This window comes from Haemaphysalis longicornis, unplaced genomic scaffold (genome assembly GCF_048455015.1).
Source record: "Haemaphysalis longicornis isolate Haplotype H1 unplaced genomic scaffold, Haemaphysalis longicornis Haplotype H1 scaffold_1, whole genome shotgun sequence".
Lineage (NCBI taxonomy): Eukaryota > Metazoa > Arthropoda > Arachnida > Ixodida > Ixodidae > Haemaphysalis > Haemaphysalis longicornis.
Window position 1 is genome coordinate 268,301,980 of NW_027526203.1, and position 22,154 is coordinate 268,324,133.

Below are 22,154 nucleotides of genomic sequence, written 5' to 3' on the forward strand. Positions count from 1 at the left end.
GGGCAACCCACAGGGCTCCGTCATCAGCCCCTTCCTCTTCAACCTGGTGATGGCAGCCCTGCCAGGCTGCCTGCCCAGAGGAGGGGGCCACCGAGTGTACATTTCGGTGTACGCCGACGACATCGCACTGTGGGTGTTGGGGCCCAAGGGTCAGGGCCGAGCCATTGTACGGCAACTGCAGGCGGCCATGGATGCAGTCCGCGCCAAGCTGGCGGGCGTCGGCCTACAGCTGTCGGCGACAAAGGCAGACGCCATGCTGGTGCATCCGGACGCCGCCGCCCATGGATGGACCCGGCGCCTGACCATCGATGGCGAGGAGCTCCAGTGGAGGACTAGGGTGCGCTACCTGGGGCTCACCCTGGGCCACCGGCTAAACTTCCGGCAGGCAGCCAAGGAGCTCCGAGCCAGGGCGCAACTGGCCACCACGGCACTGCACAAGGTGGTGGCCCGGGACAGTGGCTGCTCACAGCGGACGGCTCTCCGGCTGTACAGTGCCTCGGTAATGGGTCTCCTTATGTGCGTGCTCCCGTTGGTGAGCCTGCGGAAACCCACCTGGCGGCAGCTGGAAAGAGACCACCGCAAGGGGGTCCGCGCTTGCCTCGGCCTGCCCCAGAGCTCGCCGTGCGAGAAGACGCTGACCGCGGCGGGGGCGTGGACCCTTGAGATGACGGCTGACCTGCAGGCGCTTGGCCAAATTAACCGGCTGCGGCGCGCCGCTGCTGCAGCGGCTGAGGGGCCACCACCACTCGCGCATGGGGCGCGTGCTGGTGCCCTACGAGGAGGTGGTGGCCCCCGTGGACGCGGGACCTGGTGGCCCCGCTCCTGTTCTGGCAGCTGACGTGCGGCGGGACATTCCGGGGCTGCGCAGCAAGCGGCGGACGCCCCACTGCGGGCAACTGCAGCTGGCACGGGGCGTCGTCTGGGGAGACCTAGACAGCCACGCCCTTGTTTACACGGACGGCTCGGTGCGGCAGCAGCAGGCAGTTCTACACAGATGCCTCCAAATCAAAATCTGCAGTATCATGTGCTGTGCATGGAACGAACTTCTCCGTTTCAGAAACGCTAAACCCTAACACCAGCATTTTCACAGGATTAGCTCACCCAGGATTTTTGTCGGGGGGGGGGGGGGGGGTGAAATTTTGACAACAAATATAAAATATAAAAATATATAAATGTAAAAATATAAAAGAACAAATATAAAGACAAATATAAGTAATACAAATCAATAAAAATAAATAACCATAAAGAATAAAATATATAAAACTATAACCAGTAGCGAGTTTTTATTATTTTTACGCAAAAACATTAAGCATTAAATCAGCCGCCATAACCTATACAATTCGCCTGCAGGAAGAATATAATAATGGGTGCACCTTCACACAAAAAAAGAAGATACGCGAAGCCTTTTGCTATTGCCCGAAGCCCCGGACCCAGGTTTGGAAGTGGAATTGGAAGGAAGGGATGACGGGAGATCAGGTTGGGGAGGAAATAGAATTAAAGCATTCCTGAATGCCTTCTTCACTGATGAAGTAAAGCCAAGAGTAAAGCACGTGCAGTCTCCTCGTGTCGTTTATTTTTACAAAAATGCAGAGAGAAAAAACTTCGCAGTACAGTTGACTATTATGTAATGACGAATATTGTCCCTTCTCTGCCGCTACCGTAGCATGGTGATCGGCAGGGAAACAGTCGATAATTTTCAGTATTTTTAAGTTAACTGGTTCAATATACTAATAACATTGGCAGATCATTAACACATACAAATTTCAAACAATACACTTATTACATGAAACGAGAAAATAGTCAAGAGAGTGTAAGTAGCAACAAAATTTAGCCAATAACTGCCGCTACGGCAGCATGTTTTAATTTACTGATCTAATTTACGGATGACCTTGTTTGATCTTGAACGCATACAAAATTGAAACAATACAATTATTACATTAAATGAGAAAACCAGTAAAGAGGGCAAGAGTACTTAACGGGGCATGGCTGACTGGATCGCGGTCTCCTGGTGAAAGGGCCGGACGGCGGGCAGCAGCGTTTCTCGAATGATTTCCTGGTGCAGGGCCCCCTTGCAGCCGGCGGATCGGGTTTATAGTTACTTCAAGTGGACCCGTGGAAAAAAAGCAAATTCTGGCCCCACTTTCTGCAGCCAATCCGGGAGACGCTTATGAACACCAATCAGCCATGTTCCCGCCAAAGAGAAAAGGACCAATGACACGCAGACACGAAGTTCGCACTTGGAAAACGCTCACTTGCAGAATTATTGACGGAAAGATTGTAGTTCAGACAAAACACACCAAAGTAAGCAGTGGAAAAGACAGCAAGGCCGTTTGAACTAGACCGAGTGCCCGGAGCCCAAAACCGGCCAGTGCCCACGCCGGGGGGTGTGGAACGCCGCTACCGCGCTGTAACCCAAGCTGGGCTGATGGCTCCCCGTAACAGCCGCTTCTTCCGGTCGGTCGGCGCGCAAAGACACACTCCGCATGCATTTCTTAGAAAACCTGGGCCTTGGCGGCCGAATAAGTAACTGAAAGAAGAAAAAAGCAAATTGAACGGGGGTTTCGCGACAAGAGCAAGAGTACTAAACGGAACATAGCTGATGGTGAGGGTGTGGACCAACGATGGGCGGCAGCGTTTCTTTAAGTAAGACCCCGGCGCCGGCAGCTGCTCCCCGTGAACCCGGCGGACAGGGCTTTGATTTGTTTCGACCGGGTCATTGAAAAGAAAAGCGCATTCTGGGCACATTTTCCGCCATCAATCAACCATGGTCCCGCCAACAACAAAGGAACCCAACACTAATAGACACAAAGTTTGAACCCGAACACGCGCGCCCCGGCAAAAGAATTATTGACGTAGACGAAATAGTTGAGACAAAACAGGGAAGCAAAGAGTGGAAAGAACGGGAACGGCCGTTGGAAGTTGAGAGAGGGCTCGGAGCCCGGAGCGAACACCGCAGGGAGTGCGGAATATTCTACAACGGGGATACCCGATCCCCTGCGACACTCGGCCAGGACGATCTCCTCACCCCGTAATAGCCGCGTCCTACGGTCAGTCGGCGCGCAAACACATGCTGCAGGCGTTTCTTAGTAAAACGGGGGCCTTGACGCCCGAAGTAGTTCTAAACAACACGGTAAGACAGCAAACGCAACGAGGGCTGCGCAACAACTATTCGCTGCTATACCAGATACTAAAAAAAGGTTGTTCGCCTGTCTACCAACTGCAAAATACGGTTTACACGGCGAAGCCAGTTTCAAGGAGCAAAGAAAGGGCCCAAACTTAAAATATGTCTGAATGTGAAAGTTTACTAAAATTAGATCTATCTGCAAGTGAACGAAATCTGTTCGTATAGGTTGGCACAATTTGCACTGAACAGTCACATTAACACATATTTCTGAAAGCCTATTCAACACAACATCATTGTTATCCGTGATCAGTGGTTTTCGTAACTGCGCACGAAGCGCTGCTGCCTTCCTCGCTATAATGTTACAAACTCAGGCGATATATATAAAGGAAAACCGAACCTTTTTTTATTCAACGGCAGAGGGAGGGCTCGCACAGTGCTTAGTATTGAAGGAAAAACAGTTGTTTAAGCTTTCAAATGAAATAAAATAACTTCGATCTGATCTTGTTAGATTTGATTTGAGGCCAGAAGGCAAGCTCGACAATACTGAGTCCCAACCTATTGGAAATTTCAGCGTCCTTTTTTTCTAGAAGACGACGAATGATTCAAATCTCGTGATGGAAGTTGCGTACAGAAGTTCAGAAAGTGGTATAATCTGTCCCTACAAAAATTGTGCTACTATTTGCGGTTTAGCGTGGGCTATGATAGGGGGGAGGGAGGGTGCTACGGAATCATTTAAAACCCCCAGGGATTCTTAAGAGTTCAGAAATTTCCTGACCACGGACACTTTTTGTGTCACTAAAATTTTTTCTCATTATTTTTCTCAAACTACTTCAAGTTATATATGCAAGTTGGTCCGCACAGTCTTAAAAGCACAATCCTAAAAGCTCGTGCTCTAGTTTTCTTTTATTTTTTAATGCCGGTAATACAATATTCTTTTTCGAGATTTAACTGCGAGTGTCCAATAATAAAAGCTTCCGAGACTACACACTTCGCTCGGTGAACTTCGGTTTCGATTCGGCGGAAGAGGCGTGCGGAGGGGGTTTGGGTAGACGGACGGCTAATGTGAAACCTCGGGAGGGGCGAAGCACGCAGTGTATAAATGTATTCTTGGCGCCTTGGCGTTTTTGCCAACGGAGATGAAACCTTTGGTTAGGGTGGTACAGGTATACAGCTTTGCTGCAAGTCTTGTCTTTGAAGCACGAAGCTCTCTAGTGCGAGGCGTAAACGAGTGTCCCGGTGTTTTTTTTTTTTTTTTTTTTTTTTAGTACGCGTTACGTTCTAGCGCGAGGCGTAAGCGAGTTTACCGGTGTTTTAGTACCGTTTTAGTACCGTGACTACATAAGATGAATGACTATTACGACGACGATGATGACGACAGGAGGCGCCAACAGCCTCAGCCCCTTAGGGGCTTCGCCCCTAAAACGGCATAAGAGCAGCCAACTACTGAGCTCAAACTGCGCTGCATTTTCTCCGCAGTGTGATTTCGGTAAAAAGCCTTCTACCGTTAAGTTCCCAGAGAACGCCCTCCCCCGAAACATCGCCCACACCCTTTAAAAGTGAAATATTCAATTTACTAAAATGCCTGAAAAATCGCGCACCCCCTAAAATCGCGCCAGCTTCGACGCCTTCGAAAGAAAGCCCAAGGAGCTACCCCACGAAAACGCCCCTCGGCCGCGAACAGCGCCGATGTCTCGATGTCGAACAAAAGAGGCACAACACGTCCAGTTTGACTGGCAACAAACGGAGGAAGAAGTAGTAGATGGGAAGAATAGAGGAGGAAGAGGTAGTAAATGTGAAGGAAAAAAGTGGGCGGAGATACCGTCTTGGCATCGTTTAAGTGGTCCGGCATTAGACAAGCCATGGCTGTTCTGAAGACGAGTTCAACGCCTGGCCTCTGGGAGCAGGAACCGGCGAGGGGTCTGGAAGCTTCGGCCAGCATGGTGTGCGAAGCGACGCAGCTCGTGTTCGACTTTGATAGCGACGCATTGTTCGATGTCTTTAGCGGAGATAATAAAGGTGAATCTACTCATGTATCGATGCGGTGCCTTATTTGTCCTTTAAGCACTTGCGCTGAACCTTCGCCCATCTCGTAATTTTTACTTACCTCCGCAGCTTTGGTTGGCGGTGCGGCCACTATTTTGAAGTTGTTCGCACCTGACCCTAAAGTTCGCCCAACCCGTATTTTTCACTTGATAGCTCTGAAATTTGTGTGGGCGTTCTTTCGGAACTTTACGGTAAGGGATTAGACATTTTAGTCGCTGCATTTCAGAGGAATAAGCCAACAGCTTAAAGAGGCCCTAAATATATAGGATTTCATAGGTTGCCATCAAAGGCGCGAAAAGTTAACCCGTTTACAAGTTAAGCACAAACAGAAGTTTCTTCTGCAGTTTTATCGTTCTCTTTGAAGGGTATCGTATACTTGGTGAGTTTTTACGAAAGTCGAAAGAGACCTGTTTTTGTTTCGAATTCACACATCTAAACGAAAAGTATTAGAAGTAACTGTTTTTGTATCTTTGCGCGGTGTCATACCTTCTGTATGTGTTTATAAATTTGAATGACATTGCTGATCGCCTACAAGCTTGTTGGTGTCGCATATTTAGATAAGGGCCTGCGTTAAAGGGATCAGCTATCTATTGTCTACAGTGGCGTAGACTTCTTATTTTTCCGGGGGGGGGGGGGCAGACCTGGAGTGCGCCTCGAAGCGGCAAAGGGAGGGGGGGAGGAAGCGGTTGGCCGGTCCAAATGAGATGACACGTCATCACCCCGCTACAAAGAGGCTACCACTAATCATCATCATCATCATCATAAAGGGCACCTGCAGCAGTGATGGCCTTTTACATTGTGTCGGCTAGCTACGAGGTATCCCCAAATAAGACGTTCCGCAAATCTATGAACCGTGAATTTCAGCGGTTTGACGCGTCCAGTAGAAATGTCTTTAAATACGTGTTTTACTGGTCACATTTATTCAAAAATATTGCATGACTGAACCATCAGCACAAAAAAACGAGTCGATTTGTTTTTCTTTTAATGGGCAGTTCGGGGGTAAAAAGAAAGGGACACGAGAAAGGGGCACGACAGGGGCGCTAAGCGCTGCTATGTTCATTTCCGTCAAGAGCCCCCGAAACGTGTCTGACTTTGACCACTCATTTTTGTATCCGTGTGTGTGTTGTGCCAGAGCGTTCGACACAAATTCGCTGCACCTGGCGACGTGCCGATGGCGGGGTTGATTCGCGCCTAGGCCAAACCTTCCGCGTCAGACGTGCCGCGACTTGGCGGGTAAGGCGCCGCCGAGTCAGCTCTCCCTTTCCCATCGCGACGGCTGGACCAAATCGTGCCTGGGACGAACTAATCCCCGCAGACACGCAGCAAGTAGCGCCTGGAGACGCCGCCGCAGACTCGTCTTTCCTTTCCTTGTCGTGGCGGCTCGGCTGACGCAATCGCTTCGCCTCCATTCTCCAGATTCATAATGCGGCCAGTGATAGCTCCGACTGGAGGCATTGGAACTGCACGCGGCTGCAACGGAACCCTGGGGGTATAAAACCAGCCCGGAAGCAGCGGCGGTGCGGCGGCATCTCATCGAAGGCCCTGAGTTGAGAAGTGCTATCGCCCTTGTCTTAGCCATGTAACGCTTTGGCTACCTTTGTATATATTGTATCTAAATACTGCTTCAAATAACCGTCAGCTCGGCTACTTCGTCGCTATGGTCTGCGCCGCGTCGATAGCGGACTGGACAGGGCAACGTCGCAACAGAAGTGACTGAGCTGGGATGGCCCAGTCCCAACAGTGTATGTGTATATGTTTTGGAGGCTTGGAGCGGGTATCGCTCGCAGTCGACGGCCGCAGTGCACCCAGTTGCTGCCGGTGGTTGACAGCTGTTACAGCACTGTCCAACTGCTCTGGCTTGCTTTGTGACCTCAAAAACAAAGTTTGCAGACAGGCTTTTCGGAGGCGTGATAGCTTGCACTGACGTCACTGTATTCTGGTGTTGGTGCGTTGGTTGCACAGTGGAAATCTGCAGCTCTTGGTTCGAGAATCGCTGATGAAGCTGAGAGCTATCGATAAAAAAGTGCGGTGGCGTCGTTATGGGCAAGCAACATGTTTTACGAGACATTCCAAGACGCGAGCTAAAGGTAAAAACCCAACGTCTGGCGTTGGCGTTCATCATATAAAACGGCCCTTTTACGAGGCCTTCCCCAGTGCGAGCTTAAACTCGGCACAAGTTGCTAGCGAGGAGTGGTCGCCCCGCCAGTAAACAGCAGATGAAGGTAGGGGAAGAACAACCACTGAAATTCACCTTCGTCGTCAGCTTCATCATTACACGGTGGCATAAACGAGAAGCAGCGCATCGGGTTGCCTTTCGAAAGCAAAACGCTCCTCCAGCAGCAAGATGCCAGCGCTGTTGGACAAAATATGCGAGGCGAAACAAGGCGTCACACGCGTTCGACTGGCCATTATGATGTCCGATTAACAACCCGCAACCTGCACGGTGGGGCTATATGCTCACTTGTAAATGGACAGCACGAGGACATAGTCCTACCAAACCTGAGGAAAAAGTTTCAAAACGGGAGCCCAATAAAACGATGTGGTTGACACAAACCATGCAGTCAATTTGACGCGAATCACGTAAACTAACTGCGACTGTTTAAATGAGCGGTTCCGTTCACGAAACGACTCCAGAGCATGACATGCATCTATGGAAACTGCTTAAGACCGGAAAAGAGCGACTTCGGTGCGCGTAGTGCATGCATTGTGAACAGTCCCACCGCTTCCCCTAAAACAATTTGAATGAAGCAAGCCGAGCGAAGCATGTACGCGTTCCCAGGCCGCGCATTTGTAAACAAAAATTACTGCTCCAATCAACAGGTGCCGTAGAAACAGAGCATCTGTGGCCGCGCTTCCCACCGGGACCTAACCCCCTCGTTTTTTCCTTTTCACCGCGACCCCTTAGCGAGCGACCGCCGAAAAACGCTAACAGCGCCAAACAAGGACAGGCAAAGGAGGGAGGTGCAGTTTTCTCCTTGCCTGATTTTACCATCCTTGAGAGTTAAGCAGCACAGCGCCACCGCTAAATGTATGAAACTCGTACACATGCGTCCAGACTTGAGTTTGTGATAGAACTTGTTTGCACTGCTGTACTCACGAGTGGATGTACTCACGAGTGCAAGCGCTCGAAAATACAGTATTCATGAGTATTGTACCACACTCACCAGTACTCATACTCATGAGTACTTATGCTCGTGAGTATTGTACCCATGAGCACTCATACTCATGAGTAGTGTACTCATGAGTTCTGTACTCACGAGTAGTGGACTTACCCCTCAATCGTCATCATACTCACTTTTTTAATCTGGGTGTGTACTCACTCATCATCGTACTCACTCGTGAGTTTATTATTTATTTAGTAATACTGCTAACTCCAATGAAAGGGGTTGTAGCAGAGTGGTTAATACAAAGATACATTTGTACACCTTTGGATGACAAAACATCAAAACAACATCACTGTACTTCTGTGCAAACAATACAGCGATTCCTCGAGCTCGGCCTCGAGATTGAACTAAAGTGCATTTATCACACAACGCGAGGAACATGGATGAGAAGCAAGATATAAGTTTTTTTTTTCAGGAATGTATGTACGCACAGACATCTACTAACCACTAGGACAAAATTGAAGCAGTGATACACTTTGACAGCAGCAATTTCAACTTTCAAGATGATCTGGAATCTGTCAATGTCATTTTCTGTAACTACATGTGCGTTTAGGTCATTCAAGTCTATTATGGTCCGAGAAATGAAGGAGTACTTAAATACATTGTTTCGGTTCTTAAATGGTACTAAACTGAACGCATGTCGTTCCCTTGTTGCGTACCCTGAGGAAAACTCAACATAGTCCGATGTTCTGCTGTGGAGCCTCCTTTTCACCAGTTTAAACATGAAAAGCAATCGACAAATACGATTTCGCACTGAAATTTGTTGTAAGCTTGTTCTGGCAACTAACTGAGAAACCGATGTTATTCCATAGCTGTTGAAGATGAACCTCACTGCCTTATTTTGTACCCTTTCTACTTTGCGAAGATTAACAGCAGTGTAAGGATCCCAGATGATATTTGCATAGTCCAGAATTGGAAGAATAAGGGTTTTATATGCCAGGAGCTTAGTGTCACTTGAAGCATTACGTAATGATCGTTTTAAATAATAAAGTGTCGACATTGCTTTGCTGGATATGGTATCAATATGTTTGTCCCAATGGAGGTCACCGGATATGATAAGACCGAGGTATTTGAAATCTTTGACCCGTGTTTATGTATTACCATCGGCGGTGTAGTTAAAAAGAAGAGGGTGTTTTTTGTTAGTGACAGACATAATAGCACACTTATTATAATTTACGCACATCTGCCAGGTATTGCACCATTGCATTATTTTACCTAGGTCAGTGTTTAGTTTTAGTTGGTCGCTGGGGGACTTAATTTCGGAGTATATAACACAGTCATCTGCGTACAGTCTTATATTGACGTCACATTGGTCTACAACATCATTTATAAAGATCAGGAATAGTAACGGGCCCAGTACTGAACCTTGTGGTACGCCAGAGCACACATTCAAAACTTCTGAAGTAGTTTCTTTGTATATTACATATTGCTTACGACCCGTGACAAAAGAACTAACCCAATTACAGAGCTGGCAATATTTTAGAAGGTCCGTGAGTTTAATGAGTAACTTTGGATGGGAGATCTTATCGAAGGCCTTCGCTACAAATGAGTAGAGTACAAATGAGTACAAATAGTACAATAGAGTACAAATGAGTACAAATGAGTGTACTCACGAGTGAGTGCCCCGACCTATGCTCCCAACAAAATGTCGCTTTGCTGGCGTGCTGCTGAAGCCAAGCTATGGTGGCTAGAAGGGCCACCCTTCTAGCCACCATATCCAAGCGCAGCGCTACATTGTCAACAATCCGCACACTGAGAACGTCTAACTCACCGTGAAGAAAAGCGACACGGCCCTGCGTTTCCCCCTTCCCATCGGGAGGACGGAACTGTCTTTCAAGATCCCAACCCCTATTGTAAACAATAGTTGCCAGACAGGACGGCCAACAGTCCGATGTCGACGGGCGCAGAGCCGAGCCAAGCCCTTAAAAAAATCCTCACTGGGGGCCGGAGGGGGCTCTGCCCCCCCGTAAAGCCGTCCGGGGGGGGGGGGGGGCACGAGCCCCACTGCCCCCCCGTAGTTGGCGCTTCTGCACAATGACCAATTTCAGGATTAGTAAACGCAATTTGTTTTTTTTTTTTTGTTTTTTTTTTGCAGGGCAGTGAGTTTGATGCTGACTAACCTTTAGGTTCAGTGTTCTGTTTCGAAATAACCAGTTCTGCAAAAACCCAGGCCGGATGTTGTATATAATAGCAGCGGCCACAAAAAGCGCGTCGTTCGCGCTCTATTAGGAATATTTTTTTCTTCAAACGTGCGCACGTTCCGTGTAAAAGGAGTTAATTCTCGGGCTAGTACTTGGTGTGGTCATCATTGAGAAAAATTCGAGAAAGACAGCTTAGAAATATGAGCACATGTTCTCCTGGAATGAGCAAGTCGCTGCTGCAGCTGTTTATACAGGCATAGTGGCAACTGCGCAGCTTCAGACTGGCATGAAGAGCCGTACGCTTGTAATTATGGTTCAACATAAGAGGCTCAAACCAGCTGGTTCAGTTTCTCTCCTAAAGGGCGAAGAATCCGGTTTAAAAAATCTGCACCTGCATGCCGGCTTATGCGGGCATTCAGCAGCGACAGCAGAACAAGCTGAAAAAGGAGGGGCGTCGGTTGGGCAACACCGCGGTTACCCCACGGCCAAAAGCGAGCAAGCGGGTTTTTGGAGGTTGCTTATGTAGTAAGCTGTAGCAAACTATGTACAGTTTTGTTATTGATTTATAAATATTTTTGTGCACACGTTGAGCGCAACAGCTCGTCTTCTCCCTCCTCTTCTTCCTCATCTCTCGTCTCCTCGCGGATCCTCTGGGTCGCCAGGGGGTCATCGGCGGTTGCGGCGTTGTCCCCGGCCGCGTTGTTCCACCAACCGGAGTTCCAACCGCGGTCCGCAGTGGCCACCCCGTTGGGGGGTGCCAGGGGGTTATCGGCGGCTGCGGTGTTGTCCCCGCCCGCGTTCTTCCACCGACCAGAGTTTCAGCCGGCGTCCGCAGTGGCCCTCCCGTTGGGGGTGAGAGGGTGTTATCGGCGGTGCGGCGTTGATGTTGTCCCCCGCCGCGTTGTTCCTCGTGGTCGCTGAGGGGTCATCGGCGGCTGTGGCAGTGTTGTCCCCGGGCCCGTTGTTCCACCACCGCAGTTTCAGCCGGCGTCCGCAGCGGCCACCCGTTGGGGGTGCCAGAAGTCATCGGCGGCTGCGGCGTGGTTGTTCCCCGCCACGTTGTTCCTCTTGGCCGCTGGATGGTCATTGGCGGCTGCGGCGTTGTCCCCGGACCCGTTGTTTCACCGACCAGAGTTCCAGCTGGCGTCCGCAGTGGCCACCCTGTTGGAGGGTGCCAGGGGGTCATTGGCGGCTGCGGCATTGTTGTCCCCGGCCCCGTTGTTCCACCGACCAGAGTTCCAGCCGGTCCGCAGTGGCCACCCCGTTGGGGGGTGCCAGAGGGTCATCGGTGGCGGCGGCGTTGTTGTTGTCCCCCACCTCGTTGTTCCTCCTGGTCGCTGAGGGGTCATTGGCGGCGGTGGCGTTGTCCCCGGCCCCGTTGTTTCACCCACTGGAGTTCCAGTCGGCGTCCGTAGGGACCACCCCGTTGGGGGGTGCGATGCGGGTAGACTCCGAAGCCGCAGGTGCACTTCACAGTTCGCTGGCCCTGCACCACACAGAGACAACTTATCCTCAACATGTTGACACTCGAATCATTATTCTTCCACCCACCAGAGGTCGAGGTGGCATCCGTGCCGGCCACCCCGTTGGGGGGTGTCCACCAGCCAGACTCCGCCGCTCATACAGGTGCACTCGACGCCCCACCGGATCTGCACACACGAACACACCCACCAGATCCTCAACAAGCCCCGCATTGCTCTTGCAAGCGCGCACAAATGAGCATAAGAAGCAAAGAGCAGCAGAATGTTCTATATACTGACCAATAACGTACACTGCTACAATAAATTCCTACTTTTTTTAAAGTGTAGGATTGCATGCACGCCCATGGCTTCGGACAGGAGGCATCGATGGGTACAACTTCGTTAGCTTCAACATTCGGATGACAGCAGCTGTGAAGCTGAATGTACACAACTTGCAGTGTAAACAGCAAAAAGCGAAACACCTGCTGGAAATCAGACTTGAAAAATTTCTGCAATAATTGCGGCGACAGTGTTTTTCTGGACCACCTGCGAGGGGAAACTTCCAAGAAGTACATAGCTTGGTCGGGAATTCCTCGGACCTACGTTATATGCCCAGCTTCTGCTCAGACCCGCCAAAACGTTGCCGTGTCGCGTACAAGGCCCGACTAAGCTGATAAGCAAGCTCACTCGTTTCACGTTCCATTTAGTTAACCTCTCACTCTTAACAAAAAGCTCGTAAAAGGGTAGTAACGGCTATATTTACTAACTCCTTAGGAACTTTACTACCACGCAGAATGGTACGTAGGTACTGCCACTAAGTGTGGAACCGTTAAGTCTAGACCGTACACTTAGTAACTGCTGCTTGTTTGATACTAACATTCACTGATACTAAAAAATTCTATGAAATATTGAACATAATAACTACAGCGTATTGAACGTAATAACTACAGCACTTTTCCCACTCCAAATCACGATTAAAAAATTTTTGCAAATCCGCATGCTGACTTGTATATGCTCACATTGAAATGCATAATTCTAAAATTATCACTAAAATATTTGATTTTTGCGACAAGCCCACCAACTCTATCAAATGACTTTCCGCTGCTGGATATAAAAGCAAAAAGAACAGATGTATTTCTGAAGTAACTAATTGATACTTGCTTTTCTCGTGCATTCCGTTGGTTTTCGTGCTCAATTTAAGTGTGGTACGTGCGTGTTGAATGTGTCTATGTTGCACTGCACGCTCAGCCGATCCACACTGTCACGCGTCGCTTTTTACTAGGTTATGCATGGCCAGTTAGTAAAATCCACTAAGTACCTATTTTATACTGGGACATGTAACTGGTTAGTGTTCTGTTAGTAAGTGCCACGACCTTTTTTTTAAGAGTGCTAGCTGGACTGCCACCTTTTACAGCTCAGGTGAGAAACTTATATACTAGTGGGTTCGATTTGAGGGCAAGTCAACGATGGTGAGATGGCCTGAACTGCATGGTTCTACACTGCGGAGCGCCTCGTAGCCTACGTATCACGTGGCCGCATACGCCCTGAATTATACGTACAATGTTTTGCACGCTGTCATTTCCCCGCGCGTTTCCTTGGAGGTGCACAATACCAAATTTAGTGTTTACAGACCGAAACTACCCCAGTGAAATTCTCTCAAAGTGCAGTTCTTAAGAACATTGGAGTAGGTTATGAAGACGGAATGGCATTGCAAATATTTTTCACCGATATCGCGTTAGTCTACTGAAGGGCGTTTCCCCCTCGTCTTTTTGATCCCGACCCGCACGATGGTTTAGTGGCTTGGGCGTTGTGCTGTCGAGCGCGAAGGCAGGGCGGCGGTCGGTTTTCTGTCGAAGGCGAAAAAGGGAAACGCCTGCATGTTGATATTTCGGCGCATGTTCGAGACCTCAGGGTTGTTTGAATCAATCATCAGTACTCAACTATTTCCCACTTCGTAGTTGACGTGCAGCCTCAATGCAGGAGACCCAATAATTTCAAAAGGAAAATAATTCAGTTGCAGAGAGCCTGTTCTTTGAGCCGGAGTGTTAGCTTAGATTTAGAGCGCAGTTCCTCTCATGACTGCGTATTTAAATTCAAATTACCTTCTTTTACCCACGGGTGATTTACTGGGATGGGAAGCCAGTTGATTAAATGCTTTAGCTCTCTGCTATTCTGTTTGCCAAAGCATTTCTTTTTATGCGTTCCTTCACCCTCGCGCTTCCTATCTGGATTGTTTTCCAAGTTCCGCTGATTAGAGGGAATAATTAAACAGGACAAACAGGACGCCCATGCCTATTATGACCGGGGGCGGCCCAGGCTCGCCCAAGCACGGTTTTGCCTGGCGCACCCAAGCCGAGCACAGAAAGGGGCCGTCGTTAAGAGCGCTCAGAATGTATACGGCCTTGCTTGCCGGTGAAGCGAAGTTGATGCGCATGCCTCCTGCCAGTGCAGGAAAATTTCCAGGTGATAGTCGTGGCTGCTGCTAGGCAATGTCATTCGCCAGCGTGCATTCATTAGGACATCGAATAGTTCCGAACTTGCCTGCCGTAGTGTCGACTGAGAGAGTTGTGACAAAATGTACAGTTGTCGGATTAGGTCCAGTGCGAGGTTATGCGGTGATAGCACTCATGACTTCCCCGGGCATGCGTGCGTATGTGCGGGTGTGCGTGCATGAGGGCTTCACCGCATAGCACGTGATTGACCCACCACTGCAGCCAACAATAAAATTGGGGGGAATGGCGATATCGAGCCTACAATTTCACCTTGTTCTGCGCTGTGGCATCACGCGCGCAATGCCAGCGCGACGTTCTGCATTGCATGCGCAGTGCCAAAGCGCAGATCGCATTTTTAAGCCAAATGGTATGTACGTTGATATCGTTGCACCAATATGCTTGGTCTGCGGAAAAATTGGTCACTAGAGTGCACTGTTGTGATGCCGAACCATGGAATTGCCTTAGGTGTCAGATGATAGTGACCATAGAGTTTCTTACAGTATACACTAGAGAGGAATCTGGCGCTAGCGTCTATGCGGCTCACATCAAGGTCGTCTGTGTCGTCATGGACCGCGATTATACATCGCGCTCGCCTTAGTTTCTTCATTGGCTTGGATTGAAACGTTTTAGTGACCGCAAATTTAAACAAAGTGCCACAAAAACGAGAAGAATAGTGTTCAATTATGTAAGTGGAAAATAAAAACAGGCTGTTTTAAAACTAAGAAGAAAAGAAGTAAAGCGTATTTTTGCCGGAACGGTTGTGCCTGCTATTCCGCAGGCCAAGGTTGTAGTTACGAACAATATTATTTGGGGGGTAACTCATTATATACTGTGATTTTAATAATTTTACCATTATTTCAAAAAATAAGTTGTTTGAAGAGTTTCGAAAGTTTTTTGAGCGTGCCTATGAAAACGTTGCTTCGTGGTGAACCGGTGCACCGCGACCGCCAGCTATAGTTTAACAGGAAAAATGAAAACGTGGCGTTAAACAGTCGTGGACGATGACAAGATAGGACGCATACAAGCGCCCGTATCTGCCGTATCTTGCCTTCGTCGAAGTACGTTTTGTTTCTTCTTTTCGTCGGCTACAAATTTCGCGGCGGCATATTACCTGCTCAGTCATACGTCCTTCGACTGCGGCATGAGCAACGTCAGGTGCGATCACGCATTGCCAGCTGTTTCAATGAACACGGCTACCACAGAAACGGGAGGATTTCGGCTTCCTTGTAGCTCGTAAACGTGTGAATGCATAGTGAAGAAAGCAAACCCCAAAAACCGCTTAAGAATCCAGTTGTCATGCCAAGCCCAAGCCAAAAAGGATGTCGTCCCATGAACCCCCACGACGACATGGCTTACGAGGCGCAGTTTCCTCTCTAGTATACTTACTAAGAAACTCTATGGATAGTGACTAAGACGGCGCTGCGTGCCCCCGAAAAAATTCGGGATAAGCGCCCCACCATTCTCACCAGCATTAAAAATGAATGGCAACGGTGATGACTAAGGACCATAATCTATCATACGTAAGTACGTGTGTTACAAGACACTTTCATCATTGAAATTGTGATTAATCTGGGCAGAAACCCTACCGGCATCCCCATCATAGTCATCGTCGTCATCACATGGGCTGGTTTTTCATGGAGGAGCGCAATGAATCAGTAGTTCAGTGCCAGCGGGATGGTGAAAACTGAATTACGGGGTGCGTGTATCGTACTGTGTGAAGAAATAAGGGCGGCCTTCGAAAACCAACGGGAACAGGCCATAGCCGGAACTCAAGCAGTCAACGAACTGCCACCCGCCGCGGTGGTTTTTTTTTAAGGAGGCGCAAAACAAAATTTCCCGAGATTTCGGCGCACGTGGCAGACCCCATGTGAGCTAAATTCATTGCGCCCCACCACAACGGGCGCATCGCAGCCCAAGTGAAATATCGGCACGTGGGGGGAGACGGGGGCCACAAAAACAACAACAACAAAAAAACGCGGTCGCATACGCACAGGAAAAAGTGTTGTAGCAGACAGCCCGACCAGGCGTCTTACAAGTGACGTCACCCATAGGTGGCGCCATGGTATGTCCTCGCGGCCAATATGACAAAGAACCATGGCAGCCGGTTGATGGAATGGCGTCCCACTAATAAGACCGCTATACTCGGGTACAAGTTAAGAACGGAAATGGCTGTAGCAAGTAGAATAGGGTGACGGAATAGCTTAGAAACAATTCAGTGTGAACTACATAGTGAGCGTACAGCGAAAATGCGCATGTACGCGGCGATGTAGTCTCATGTAATGAACGGCGGTAGAGAACTTTGTTTGCCGCGCTCTTTGTAGCTGGTACAACTGTCCGGAGTTAACGCCAACTAAATGCAGTGATAACAGCGAGCGCTAATACGTGCAAAACCACCTGTTGGAGGGGTATACAGGTGCAAGTCTTACACAAAAATTGTGATTTATTCCTCTGTCGTAGGAATCGGTAAAACACGAAAGTGAAATGCGCAGCGAAATCTGCAGCTGAGCATGATTTGCGGGTCGGCGGCTGTCTTGTGCGTGTGCTTGGCGAGCGACGTCCTGCTGGCGGGTCACTTAGGCAAAGGTGTACTGGCGTCATTTCCGTGACGGATATGACGTCAGTGAAATCTTGGTGTATCCCGGCGTGAAACACTTTCGTGTTAAAATAAAAAAACCCGAAAACGAACAACCCTAAGCATAACGTACTCTTTGGTTCTAAAGGTTGCTTCCCCGCAAGAGGACCCTGTGTGCAGGGGTGCACTCTTTACAGGCCGCTTGTTTCGTTGTACTGGCGTCACTTCCGTGACTGATATGACGTCACTCAAATGTTTGTGTATCCCGGAATAAAACACTTTCGTGTTAAAAAATTGTCCGCGTATCTGCTCCTTTCGTTGCAAATGTCTTTCGTCAACATTTGCCAAGTAAATGCCCCCCTTCGCTTTCCCGCTCACCTCTCATGCTGTTCCTGTCCCGTCGCTCTCCTCCCAAGGTAAACACGCTAGAGGTTTACTCAAGTCAATTTAAATTTACCGCGTTCTACTTCTCCAGGCCGGGTGGGTGCCTCGATGCCAGCGCTGCCTTACGGCGGAGACGCGCGTGAGTCGAGGCGCCCTACTTCAACGTTTATAGAACCACGTTGACCAACTCCACGTGCGCTCTAAGCAGAACATTGAACCTTTCTAGTGGAACATTTTGTAACTGTTTCCGTTTAATTTCTTAAGATGCCGCTAGAAGCTATAGTGGCAGAGGCTACGGCTGGCGACAGCGTGCATTTTTTATGCTGTGAATGCAGTATTTCATTTGCGCAAAAATCAAGCATCCACGAATTTATTATAAAGGAACACTGCAAATATCACATGTATTGATTTTCTGCCTCATATTTGCGCACTGTTCTGTTCTTGTTAAACAGTGTTGACAAGTATTGACAAGTATGAACATTGCCACCGGACTTGAACGTTTAGATTTGGCTGTGGGTACATAAACCTATTGTGCAGGTTGTTTCACTTGTTTCACGGGTAGCTGAATCGAGTTACAGACAGATAGACAAACAGACATACAGACGGACCAAAAGTTTTCGCGTTCAAGTAGCCCAAGAAACACTATCGTCTTTAAAAATGTCCGAAAATGGCCTCCAAAAATTACGCGAATAATTACCCGCGTTCACGCAAAAGTAAAGCGTTAGCCCGATGTGGTATAGCGTATACCCCATCAAACGACATCGCATTTATCAGGGCTACAAGACGATATTGTAATGTTCAAACCGAAGCTCTAGGAAAACGCTGAGAGTAATCAGGAAATTCCCTGTACAATTTAAGAAACAGATTGTCCCATGTTACAACGGGCTGATACATCGCCGTGCACACGGCCATTTCGTGCCGAGACTCCGTTCTGTACAGATGATTCTTCCTAAATCGTCTATGCTGGATACTGACGCGATTTTGTAATTCTTTTCCCCCGTAAGATAAGTTCAGGTGGCTGTCAGTAATAGAACTACGACCTCACGCTGAGCCCCAATACGCCGTAGCCACTTAGCATCAGGCGCCGGTAGATTCCCACTATCTTCTCTGGCATTGAGGAAGGGAAATAGTTGGAGGACTTACGTTGATGCCAAGCTGGGGAGCCGGGCCACACTGTCGGTGCACCAGGCCGGCCGAGAAGACCGGATCGGCTGTCGCAGCTGGCGTGGCAGATCGCGGCACAAAGGTGACGCCAGCGGCGAACCCGGGCTCGGCGAGCTCATCATCACGCTTGCACCGTTGGGGCACAAGCGACAATTAGGGACGAAGGAGCGCCCGAACCCTGGCAGGACGAGGACCTTGGAAAAGCGGTGCTCCGAACGTCTACGTGAGCTATGGAACTGGTCCAGGGGCGCGCGGCTCGCGCGGAGTCACGCGCTCGAGCGGATACGTTGGCGGGCCGGAAACGGCGGGTGGAAGCGGTCCATATAAAATGGCGCATACCCACTCAGGGTGATTGGCCAAGGAGATCTCGTGATATTTAATTATTGAATCCAATCACACAGCCGCATGACAACGCATGGCTGAATGGTAAGCGAAAAAAGAGTATCGCAACAGAAAGAGCAAGAAAATAAAGGGAACCTGACCAGAAATAAGTCAAACACGGCGCACGAGCCATCTTCGGAAGCAATGAGCGGATGGCGTGGCATTGGCATGTGCTGCATTAAAACAAAGGAAGAAGAAAAGAACCGAGACTGGTAGTGGTTTTGGTGAAAGACTTTTTAATCGATTCAGATTCACAATATAGTCTGCATTGTTTACTCTCGACTTTTTCGATTATGTTTTTCCTTATTTATGAGTACAAAATTCTTTCCAACCACTTTAAATTATCGTAGTACAGTAACCACCAATTAGATTAGAAACTTTTTTCTTCTTCCTCGTGCACTGATGCTTGGTCGATCCCCTGATTGGGTATGTGCCATACCTGAAGGAACAAAAACTTCAATAATTTGAGCCTAATGATGTGGGGGTGGTCCTCCCTCATTCCACGAGACCACCGAGTTCTGTTTCGGCCCTGGAGGCAAGAAGTTGCTGGGTGTCCGAGCCGGCGCTGGTCGTCAAGTTCTCCCACAGCTCAGGAAAGGGAAGGCTGCCCTGTAGCCTCCATGTGATGAGGTTGGTCGTGGCGTATAGATGACACTTGTGTACTTTGGATACACAAAGCTACATTCCCTGTCCAAGTCAGTGCAGGACGGGCGCTTCCGGTGCGATGCAAGACTTTAATTAAGTGTGGTGATAGGCTTTTCTCCGAACCTAAACCGACCTAAAATATAATTAACCATTCTTGTTAGCGAAAAGAAAGCATTTCCTTCCCCCTCAAAAAAAAGAGAATATAAAAAAATAGCGCAGCTTGCACTAGTCATGCAAGGCTGGAGAAAAAGGCGAGCTGGGGGGTCGACCTAGCTTCTCCCCACACTGGCAGCGGATCCCATAGAGGGAGCAGCTGGACCCCAGCAGTGCAAAGCCATTTTGGATGGCACTGTAGGACAAAAGACCGTTAAGGGATCTACAGTGTTTTAATATTATTCTTTTTCTCCATTTGGTAATGGAACGTACCCACTGAGGAGGATTGGCCATGGCTTGAAGTTTGTCTAATTACTAAAAAAAGTGTTCTTTAGAATTAGAAATTAATGTGTAATAGAAAAACAACACATACGCTCCGTAGGGGCGGGGGAAGACAAATGATTGTACGAATCAGGGAGCATATTAGTCTTTCGGTGGCCATGATGCATTGATGAAGGAGAATGTAGACAGACAGGCAATGAACTTTATTGAATGTCCTGAGGAGCACTGCTGCCGTTCAGGGCGGCAGCGCTGCGGGCCGCTCCCACGTGGGGACGGGGAGGCCGAGCCTCACCGCCGCGTCGTGGGCCCTCTGGACGGCCCTTAGCTGGTGCATTAGATCAGGGCTCTCCAAGTCGGAGCGCCATTCTTCCTCGGTTATGCGTTGAGGGCCCCGAAGTGAGGGACACCGCCAGAGCATATGATCTAGATTGCTACGTTCGCCACAATCCGGGCAGTCCGGTTCAAAAGTGTCCGTGTAGCAGCTGAGAGTGGATAGACTAGGATAAGACCTGGTCTGCAACATTCTGAGTGTGGCTGCCTGCGGCCTGGAGAGTTTCTCGTGCGGAAGAGGAAACGTTCGCCTGCCCAGCTTATAGTGCTGAATAATCTCGTTGAACGTGAATAAAGTGTCTCTGAAGACCCCCCAACCAATCCCCGAGGAATCGCCTCCGTCCGACCCGGCGCGGTGTGTTATCTTGCGCGCGCGGGTGTGGGCGACCTCATTGAGATTAGTCAATGACAAGTGCGACCCTAGGTGAGCGGGAAACCAGATGATAGTGTGTGAGGAAATGACCTTATTACCTAGGATGTGAGCTACCTCGGCCGAAACGGAACCTGACGCAAAGGCCCTAACGGCTGCGCGGGAATCGGTGTAAATTCGATGCCGGCTGTCGTCAAGTAAAGCAAGAGCCACCGCGGCCTGCTCGGCTCTAGCCGGGGTGGTGTTCCTGAAGGACGCAGAATTGAGAACTTTGCCACTGTGATCTACCATAACTGCCGAGAAGTTTGCCGATCGTCCGTACTGCGCGGCGTCCACAAAGCACGCGGAGTGCGGGTCGTCGCGAACTTGTTTTAGTAGGGCCTCGCCTCTGGCCCTTCGCCTGCCTGCATTGTGCTGAGGGTGCACGTTGCGGGGAAACGGGGAGATAGTTATAGCAGCTCTCTGCTCCTTAGTAAGGCCAACCTCGCGCTCCTCCTCTAGGGATGGAGAACAGCCCAGAACCGCCAGAATTTCCCTTCCAGCGGGTGAAGACGACAACCTGGCAGTCTGAGCCGTGTGCTGCGCTTCAATGATTTCCTCTAAAGAGTTGTGCACCCCGAGCTGCATGAGTCTTTCTGTGCTGGCATTCATCGGGATACCCAGCACGCGCTTGATGCTTTTACGAATTAGTAAATTGAGCTTAGCCTTCTCGTGATTCTGCCAGCAGTGCATGGCCGCCACGTACGTGATGTGGCTCATCAAGAATGCATGGAAGAGCCTCAAGAGATTGTCCTCCTTGATACCTCCTCGACTGTTCGAGACCCGAGTAATTAACCGTATCATGCTATCAGTCTTAGCGGTGATTTTGGCGATGGTGTGCCTGTTACAACCGTTCGACTCGATGAGCATACCGAGAACCCGGATAACCTCAACTCTGGGAATGGGATGTCCCTCACTCGTGCGGAGTGCAAGGTTCACCTCTGACAGTGGGACCCAGCCCTTGGGCTTAACCCCTCTCCGACTAGGTCTGTACAATAGGAGCTCCGACTTGCTCGAGGAGAGGCGAAGCCCCGTCCCAACGAGGAAAGCCTCTGTGCGATCTAGCGCTTCCTGAAGTGCTTCCTCTACCCTACCATCGCAGCCTCCGACGCACCATACGGTAATGTCGTCAGCGTAGAGTGTGTGGTTGATGCCCTTGACCTCCGACAGTCTCCGAGATAATTTACACATGGCAATGTTAAACAGGAGCGGGGATACCACCGACCCCTGTGGCGTCCCCCTCGTGCCCAGCTCGACAGGCTCTGAACTGAGGTACCCAATCTTTAGCGTGGCCTTTCTATGTCTAAGAAACGAGCTGATAAACGCGTGAAAGTTCTGACCAAGGCCCAACTCTGAGATGGAATCGAGTATGTGGGCGTGCGAGACGGTGTCGAAGGCTTTCTCTAGATC